The sequence below is a fragment of the Urtica dioica genome, chromosome 1, assembly GCF_054948205.1.
Source record: "Urtica dioica subsp. dioica isolate 48M chromosome 1, U.dioica_male_clone48M_v1_H2, whole genome shotgun sequence".
NCBI classification, from domain to species: domain Eukaryota; kingdom Viridiplantae; phylum Streptophyta; class Magnoliopsida; order Rosales; family Urticaceae; genus Urtica; species Urtica dioica.
Genome location: NC_142756.1, coordinates 11,060,388 through 11,070,345, shown reverse-complemented (window position 1 = coordinate 11,070,345; position 9,958 = coordinate 11,060,388). Strand labels below are relative to the sequence as shown.

At 39.9% G+C, this 9,958-nt stretch overlaps 1 long non-coding RNA gene across 1 annotated transcript; it reads right to left on the bottom strand.

The window, feature by feature from the left end:
- Positions 1-8,401: 8,401 nt before the first annotated feature.
- Positions 8,402-9,958, bottom strand: LOC149407186 (uncharacterized). Its single transcript, XR_016296489.1, has 2 exons — positions 9,598-9,958; positions 8,402-8,870 (listed from the first exon to the last, which is right to left on the bottom strand). It is a non-coding gene; the product is annotated as an uncharacterized LOC149407186 (long non-coding RNA).

The following is a 9,958-nucleotide window of genomic DNA, read 5'->3' as shown; positions in this document are numbered from 1 at the left end:
TCTTTATTTTGTACATTTTATGTAATAAAGTCTCACGAAGACTCTTGCTTGTAATTGCTTATTCATAAATAAAAAGTTGAAACATTCATTCATTCTTCCTTGTATGTTTGAAGATTTATGATAAAACATTAGTCTTTAGTCCATAAACAAACTTAACAACTTTATAAGAGAAAAATGTAGATTTTCATGAACAAACTCTTTGTAGTTTGCTTAAAACGATATATTAGCAATCTAAGGGTCAAAGGACTATTGACCTCGGTACGATTGTTAGGAGAATCTATGATGTCTAGTTATGGGGCATTGAGAGTTGGAGACTCTATAGTTCTTCTAGGTATCTTCCGAAGGTACTGAATTGACCAGTGCACTTCTAAAGACAAAATAAGAACAAACCATTTAACCTCTTATGTCTCGAAGTCACTATGTATGAATTGCATCGTGCTTACCTTAATCCTGAAATGAGACATGCCATTTCACAGCTTACGTATTCTAATTTGAGAAAGTCAGAGTTCGGACTCACTATGTGATTTTGAACAAGACCTATTGGTGAAGTACTAAGTTATGAAGATGTCTTGAGTAACTTTGTGAAGTTCTTATAGATATGGAATTCATGTACAAGATTGCTGAAATGCAATGTATATCACCTCATGTTTTGTTCCTTGGAATGTGAATAGATGAATTGGCCAGTGTCCAAATTGAGTCTTGACTCTTTTGGATGAAACAATGTGACTTGTTAGCTCTTCGTCCATACATTGTTTCTGACTTATTCACAAGCGACAAAGGAGTTGAGGAAATAACAACTAGAAGGGTAAAATGGTAATTTTGTAAATCCCGACTAGCTGATGATATTCATGAAGGGTAAACATATATAATATTCAGTGGATCCGCTCATCATAATTTGGTTGAATTCTTGAGTAGAAAATAAATTCATTTGAACCGAGAGATTTTCAGTGTCAACTCTTTAGTGGAGTCAGTTGACATTAAGCTAAACTTGGAAAAGGTTTGTGAACTTTTGAGTCCAAGTGTTTAGCTCAAGCTTTGTTCATTTGGATCCATGAGGTCACTGTCACAAATCATATCGAGTAGGAATAGTTAAACTAGAACGTAAGTCAAAACAAGAACGAGACAAGTTTTACGAAAATTATCATAAGAGTAATTTTGTCTTTTTGGACATGGCATGAAATGAATGTCAATAAATTTTTGACATGGTCATATGATGACTAATAACACTCGGCCATGATAAGTTCATTGGGCCTTGTGAATTAATTTCATTTCATATACTTTTTCTTGAAAATTCTTAATGGGCTTTTCTTATGTTGTCATGAACAATTAAAGAAAAACCTAGTAAGCCTTTCTAGAAGGCTTTTTGGCCGTCCAACCCAATGAAATGGGAGATAAAATTCGTGCAGCCATTAGTGCGAAAGAGAGTTTATTTTGTGCATTAATGTATGAAGATACTTGCCAAAAGAAAAAAGAGGAAACAAATTTGCTTCTAGAAGCAATGAGGAATTCGGCCAACCAAGAGAGGAACTAAATGAGGAAACAAATCCAAGGCATTGTTGGACAAGGTTGGACGTGCAAAGCAAGGGAAAAAATAGGAAATCAGATTTACTCGTGAATATGTGATATTCTATAGTAAAGAGGAAACTACCTTTTGAAGGTAATCCTCCTCATATAAATACCACACCTCATTCTTCTCATTTCATTCATTCCGCATAAGTTAGAGATTGAGAGACTCTCTCTCTAGACCTTGTGGCCGATTTCTCCTCTCTCTCTCTCTCTAGTTATTTTTGTTTTCGTTTTGGCACCTAGGTCCACATTTGACCTAGTGTTTTAGCTCTTCGACTTTGAGACTTGTTCTTGGGTCGTCGTGTTTAAAAGTGCCCACACACTAATTTGTTTCTTTCTCGAGTGATTCATGTGATAGAAACTTTCGTGGTTGCTCGAGTTGCCGAGGAAATAAGAGAGACGTGCTGCGAAGGGAGACAAACGTTGCAACTTTCCAAAAGCTTCTCAACGTTCAAGCTTCTAAAAAGATCAATTGCAACACGCGGAGGCCGAAGCGGCGTTCGAAGCACTCAAGAGGGCTATGGTCTCCGTTCCGGTGTTGGCTCTCCCGGATTGTTCGCAGCCATTTGTGGTAGAGACGGACGTGTCCGGTCACGGCATCGGAGCGGTGCTGATGCAATGTCAAAGACATGTGGCCTTCTTTAGCCGAGTTATGCCGGAGCGACTCCGCGTTCGATTGGTGTACGAGTATGAAACCACTAAGTATTAGAAGTACTCTAATATTCACACATATACTTTCTATCTCCCTCAAATATTACTCGGAGACAGACTTCAAAAAACAGTTCGACGCCTCTCTCTCGCCGTCGCTTAGCTCTTCCTCGACCACCACCGATCCACGACGACTTTCACCACGGCTTCTACCTTCTTCACCTTCGACCTCGATGCTTCTTTTTCATCTTCGTTATCCGTGCGCGACCTCTCCACCACCGCCGACCAAGACCTTCAACCTCGATTTTCTAGGTTAGCCTCTCTCCTTCTCTATTTGTATCTCCAGGCCTCGAGTATTCCTCTTCATTCTTTTTCTCGAATTTGTCGCTAGAAATTTCTGTGGTTCGTTCATGAATAAGAGGTAGGAGTTTCTATTTGAAAATTTCTTCTTTCTTTTAGTTCGATTTAGGTTTAGAAATTAGGGGTTTTTTATTTCTCTTGCTTGTTCTGTGATTTTCCGTGGTATATGGATTGGATTGGGCTCGGTTTGTTGTTGTTCTTGATCTGAAATTCTTTGAGTTAGGATTCCTGAATTTTAATTGATTTTTTGGCCGAAAATTTATAAAGAAATTGGGTTTTTTCTATGTTGTTTAGCTTGAACCTGTTAATTGATTTTTGGGTCTTGGTTTTGAGAGTTGAATTGGTGTTTTTGCTTGGTCAATTTCAGATTTTATGTGAATTGGAATTTGATTTAGTCTCTTACATTTGATGTGTGCAAGGAATAGGTCGGCTGAAAAATAGAGGGTTCTCGCCGAAGAAGATTCAAGGTCGCTGGACATCATTCAAGGTAAAGGACATCATTCAAGGTCTATGGATTTGAATTTCAAATTGATTTGGGGCTTTTTAAGGTATTAGGATTCTAGACTGTTGATCTATGTGCGATGATGATTCTCGTACTTTGGCTGATTGTTTGGATATTGGATTCACTGTGGTTTTTCTCTCGCTTCTGACCTCTGTTTGTCTGATTTTTGTAACTTGGAATATCATATTTTTGGCCGTGCTTTTAGGTCTGAGATTGAGATTGAATTCTAATATTAAGTAATGCTATTGTGATTTCTCAGTTTGATTTCGTCTTACTTTCATATATATTAAGTAGGCAATTATGGTCTTTTTCTTAGTATGTTGAGTTGTTTTATTGGTGTTAAATTCTGACCAAGATAATGTACCAGGATTGTATTTTTTTAAAGTGAAGGATTGTGCTCCTCTTCATTTCAAGTAAACAAGTAGTGGTTTATTCCATAAATTTTATTTCTCTCATTCTCTGCTTATTCCGTGTTGCTGACATTATCTAGATTCTACAAATAGATCTCAAGTTCCTTCGTCGCAAAACGCCTTACTTGTCAACGATCTAATCCATTCTCTTGCCTAGATCTCTAGTCTCCGCAGAGTCTATCCTTCCCTCCCAAAAGGTAACTATCAAGGATTTGAGCACGGATCTGAGGTAGAGGAAGCTTAGAATCACGTGTGTTTGTTCAGCAGCAAGGTAGGAATTTCGGTCATTTTCTTTGCTTCTAGTCCGATTTCTAGGTTTTCCAATTAGGGGTTTTTTAGTTCATTTGGTTTATGTCGTTGGTTGCTTGTGTTTGGACTCGGTTTGTGCTTGTAGTGAGCTGAAATTATTTAAGTTAGGGTTTTCAGATTTTTATGGATAGTTTGGCCGAAATTTGGAAGAGAAGAATTGGGGGTTTTCATGTTGTGATGCTTGAATAAGTCCATTGATGTTTAGGACTCAGATTTTAAGTAATTAATTGGATGATTACATGCTTTATTGCTTGATTGGAATTATGGACGAATTTGGGCTGATTTTGGGGGTTCCGGATTTGTAGGGAATTGCTTGGCTTTGAAGTGTGTTGTATGGATTTTTGCACTGTTTGTGGTGTGGCATTGATATGTGTATGATCGGATTTGACTTTGTGGTGTTTTTAGATGAGTCGGAGACTCGTTAAGATGTGAATAACGTAGGTTTTTTTATAGAAAATTTACTTGTTTTGAACTTGGCTCTGGTTGTTGTTGTTTTGTTGTTGTTGTTGAGTGTGGGACGAGTTAGGATCGGATGAGTGTTCGATTTCCGAATGCTTTGTTCTGGAATTGATTTCGAATCGAGAAATTTGGGTATTCTCGGTTCAATTTTTAATCTAACCATGCTCTCTTGTTGGTGCTGCATGCCTCTCCGAGCTCGTACCGCAGGTACGAGGATGCAGCGAGGACGGTTTCGGCGAGTCGCGGGCGAGCAGCGAGGGCTATTCGGGTTCAGCGACGAGGCAAATAGGGGCTGTTCAGTGCCAACGACAAGTCAACGGCTCGGCGAGATGTCTTGAGGCTGAAACTTTATTGCGTTTTGTTTAATTATTTTTTCATGTGACTGAGTATATTAAATTTTGCAGATACATTAGCCCTTTAATAACAGTGTGAAGGTTCAAGACAAGCCAAGGTTCAAGGCATATACATTAGCACTTGAAGTTGATTTAAGCAACTAACGGTTGTGAATTTTTTGTTTTATTTGAGTGGTATTTGTTGGCTTCATATTTTCAACAATGACAATGGCAGAACACATATAATCGACTTGTTCAATCATGAGGTCCGGCGATCTGGAGGTCTACTCCTCAAAGGACTTCATCCACGACAACAACCAAGACTCACTAGCTAAACGCTATCAACAATGGGCAAAGTTGAGTGAGTATTTTGCTGAATTCTGAAATTGGTACAAGTCTTTTGATACCGTTTTTTTTTTTCCTGGGATTGATTCAGGGATTTTGATCTGAGTTTGATTATGTCTCGCAGAGAACATACAAAGGTCTTGGATATTATTATTGATTATTGATATTTATGTAATGCCATATTTATGTAAATGATATTTATTATTGATTGAATGAAATATGAGATTTTTGGATATTATTATTGTTGATACGTTGTTTTGTTGGCTTTATTTTTTAGTGCAAGTGGTATGGAAAGATGTCGGTTGTTATGTTTCCACTTCTGGTTTGACATCTTTCCTTCTGTATGAAGACTCTTTTTCAGGCAAGTTTCCAGTTTTGCTCAAGATGCTTCGCTGATGACTTATTGCTGAGTTATTGTCTTGCTACTGTCTTCATTACAAGATATCTGCCTCGCTGGTGACTTCATTGCAAGATATCTCTCGCTGCCATCTTCATTGCTCAATATTCGCCTTGATGGAGTCTTTACTATGCGATATTCACCTTGATGGAGTCTTTACTTTGTGATATTCGCTTGAGGCCGGGTAAGGAAACCCGAGATATCTTCCAGGATTGTAAAGCTGCTATAAAAGCCGTGTGCTCCCCCTTAGCAGCCTTGACACTTTTGATCAAACACTCAGAGCTCTTAGACGTGCAAGACCGGCGGACTGGGAGGCTGTGTGTTTTGATTTTAAGTAGTGTATTCTGTCAAACACTATTCCACAGATTGAGTGTATGTGAGAATTGGGTTCTTGTGCTTTTCGTGATTGAAGGTTCACGTATCACTGAAGACTGAAGGTCATCCGAGCCAGGAGGTTGCTCGAAGAGTGGAATTGAGACGGAGCTCAAATTCAGGGGGAGTCCCTATCTAGGTGATCACTGGTAGTAATAGTCTCCAGGTTTTATTGATTTGTTAATTGTAATCAGATATAAACCTTGTGTGTACTATTGACTACAAGATAGTGAAAATCATTTCCACTGGCAGCGTGCCCCCAGATGTAGGTGTGTTTCACCGAACTTGGTAACCATATCGTGTGTACTTTGTTTACTGCACTGTTTTGTTGTTTATCCATATCTGTGTTCAAGCAAGTTGTCGGACACATTGTCAACACATTGTGTGCGACATCTTGCCTTTGCAACTAATCAGAATTTCAATTGGTATCAGAGCAGGCACCTTGATCTCTTAGGTGGTTTCCTGTATTTTTTTCTGATTGCCTATTATGGATAGTTCCCGAGACGGAGGTTCTGTCAATCGCCCTCCAGTACTCGACGGAACCAACTATGGATATTGGAAGGCACGCATGACCGCTTTCTTGAAGTCCCTTGATAGCCGAACATGGAAAGCTGTGATACACGGGTGGGAAGCTCCTATGACGACTGATGACAAAGGAGCCCGTACTGGCACAAAACCCGAAAAGGACTGGACCCCCACTGAAGATGAGGCGGCCCTTGGTAACTCCCGTGCTCTCAATGCTATATTTAACGGTGTCGATAAAGATGTTTTCAAGTTGATAAATGGGAAAAGACTCACAAGATGTCAAGGACAATTTCCAACAACGATTCCAGAAGAACACTTATCCTCACAGGAATAGTAAAAGTGGTGAACGATCTGGGAAAGGCAAAGGCATTCAGTGTCACGTATGTGAAGGTTTTGGTCATATTCAAAAGGAGTGTCCCAACTTCCTCAAGAAACAGAAAAAGGGATACAACGCTACTCTTTCGGATGAAGAAGATGAAGAAAGCTGTCACGACCCGCAGGACACCCGTCGTCCTCGGAACGCGACCTTTCCCATAACATTATCATAAACCATTTATGTTTTCAAATGAAATGAACATAAAACATTTTCAAACGTCATTTACAAAACGTTTATTAAACAAACAGCGGAAATAAAATTAATTTACATATAAGGAATAACAAGGGTTCCTAGAGCTAGTCCGCTAAAAACTGGTAAAATTTTTCGCTTTTAGAAGAGTTACAAAAATGCGGACTACCCTAGCTTGCTATCCATAAGCACAGGCCCATAATCGTGCTAACCGAGTTTCAAAACGTAAAAAGAGGTTCGGGCCGATTATCTAAACGTTATGATATAATAAAAGTTCTTTCAAAGCTATATAAAACTTTCACGAGCATATTAGCTCGGTTTTCAAAAAACTGATACCCATTTCCCAAAAAGACATTTCCTATGCCACAGGTCGTCATGAGATCTACCTTGACTAGCACTCCTGCTTCGCCTAAGCTTTTCCTTTATCTACAAGGAAAGGGATTTAAGGGGTGAGTCACACCGACTCAGTAAGCAGGATATCTAACCTAGCACTACATGAGATGCATGGTTGCAGATGATAAAATGCAGATGACAGCAGGTGATAGATTCATAAGAATAAAGAAGTTCCATTATTCAATCAGGATAACAAAAATCTCATTCAATCAACATAGACATATTCAGTTTTAGAACCCCGTTCTAAAACAATCAAACACATAATCATATAGGAATCCGGCTAACAACCGTCTTCCTAGAAACTCATCCATCTCGCTCATACCGACGCCTTACATCAGTGGACTGGCCAATCAACACTTCAGTCCGCAGCCGTTCATGAGAGATGAGTAAACCATTCTGAGAACTTGAGCCTAGTCCTCAGAAGGCCGAAGTTTTAATGTCTGGGATCCACTAGCACATGTAGGAGGGCCTTAGCGCGCGTTTGGTAGAGGGAATCAAACCCTCACCAATCCCTGATCGATCCAGGGTTCATATTTCCTTCAGGACAGGTAAGCCACCCATCGACTTACCTGAAGCCACCCATCGACTTCCCATTAAAGGGCCTTCGGGAATGCCACTCGCTACATTGCCGACAAGAGTTCGTTGTGTTTTACAGGAGCTGTCTACAGCCTACCTGTCTATCTTATTACAGGAGGAGATCTTATCGGGATAAAGCCCGTCATTAACATTATTAATTTCACTGTATGGCTCTTTAAGTATTTTAGAAGGAGTTGTCGACAACTGTGAGGCTGGACCTTCTCCTAGAACAGTTCCTCTCGGGATTGAATCCGAAGGACACCGTCTTTCCTCCTCCTGTTGTCCTCTCATCAGGACGAAGGGGTAAAACCTATAACAGAAGCTCAACATAGTTTTAAAGGCTTCAAGGTTCTTAGCCCGCTAACCGTTTAATCCTATCATTTTATTATCTTATTAGTTAGTGGCCGAAGCCTTATTCGGTCGTCTTGTCTACCTGAGGGTTTCTCTTTGTTTTAGGATTAAACGAAGAAACATAAACAATTATTCTACTAGGCACCATTCCCCTTTTTGGCGCCTCAAACTTAAATCCCACTTACCCGGAATAGTTCGTCGGAGAACTCGATGAATTCCGGAGGACACTTTGCTTTACACGCTTCCCGAGACCTTTAGCACGTCCTGGAGCGTCGAGAGAACTAGAATCCGAAGTTGAAACTTCGTTAGTTACTGGATTTGAAACTACTTGAAAAGATAAGGTTCGTTGTCGGGATTAGATTCGAGTCGGTTCGGAATTCGAGAATTTAATTCATTATTCTCCGGTTTTTCGGAAGTCAAACTTATTCAAGACTCGCGTATTTTCGTATCGAGAACAATACGAAATAAAATCCAATAACATGCTTATGAGTCTCAAATAAATTGATCCGAATAAAAAGTAACCGAGAATTCCAAAGCGAATCAAATCAAACTCTTAAACGTTATTAAATAAATAAACATAAATTATTTATTTAAATACGCGAAATACATCACATAATCAAATCCAAGAGTATTTAAACGCGAGACGCGATTAAAAGACTCACGAGTTAATCGAGCTTTAATTTCGATAACTCTTTCTTAGAATCTTCAAAACCGGCTTCGTCGCCTTCGCCTCGTCCGGTTTCCGTTCGTCCGTCTTGATCTGTAACCAAGTCATTGAATCCGATAACGAGTCAATTTCACACTTTCAAACTCATAATCAACTCCAAACCAAGCAAACACTTAACCAGCCCCGGCTGAACACACAGAATCAAACGCTCGGCAAAACACAAACAAATCACAAGAATTTCCCGACAGCCCGACCCACTAGCGCTTAAGCCATCATAACTCGAGCTACAAAACTTGAAATCGATTGATTCTAGCGGCAAATGAAAGTAGACTCATGTAGCTTTCTAACGAGATATTACAAGCATACATACGACAAGAATAGCTATCTCAAAAACAGCCCGTAATTTCCGGTTACAGTTCTGGAAATCCTGTAATTACTGCTGCGAAACACAATCTTTGAAAATTCATAACTCATTCAATACTCAATGGATTTACATGTTCTTGGTCATTTTAGAAAGCTCGTACGGTCTACTATCCATGAAAAATATCCAAAAATAAGGACTCAGAGCATAACGGTCTGTCCACGTCGATTTACAGAGGCTGTTCAAACAGTTTTTTCTTTTTCACACATTCGGCCAAAATGAATCCAAAACAAGAAATTCGAAATCAATCCTCAATCTCAAGCTATAATCATCAATAACCGAGCTCAATAAACACACAAAACCAACCAATTTCACATATTTCAATCCGGAATCAAAAACCCCCAATTTCGAATCTTAGAACCCTAGATTTCGAATTCAAGTTGAGGAAGAGATTATCACCTTATTCCCGTGAAATTCAGCCTCCTCAGCGTGCTCTCAAACCTTCCCCGGCGTTCCTTCCTGGTCCGGCGTCACGGCGGCTCTCGGCGAGTCTCGTTCTCCTCGGCCTGAAGCGCGCGGCGACGGGGCTCACGGCGGAGATGGCGCGCGAAGATGAGGAGAGAAGAAAAAGAGAAGGGAAGGGTGATTAAGGTGATGATAAAGCTCGGTGAGGCTTGAAGAAGATGGCCGAAATTCTTTTCTCTCTTTTTTTTTCTTTGTCTGCAGGTGTTGCTGTGCGCGCGCGGGAGAGAAGAACGAGAAGAGAGAAAGAAGAAGAAGGAAAAGAAAAGAAAGAGAGTGAGAGGGTGAGGTGGCCGAA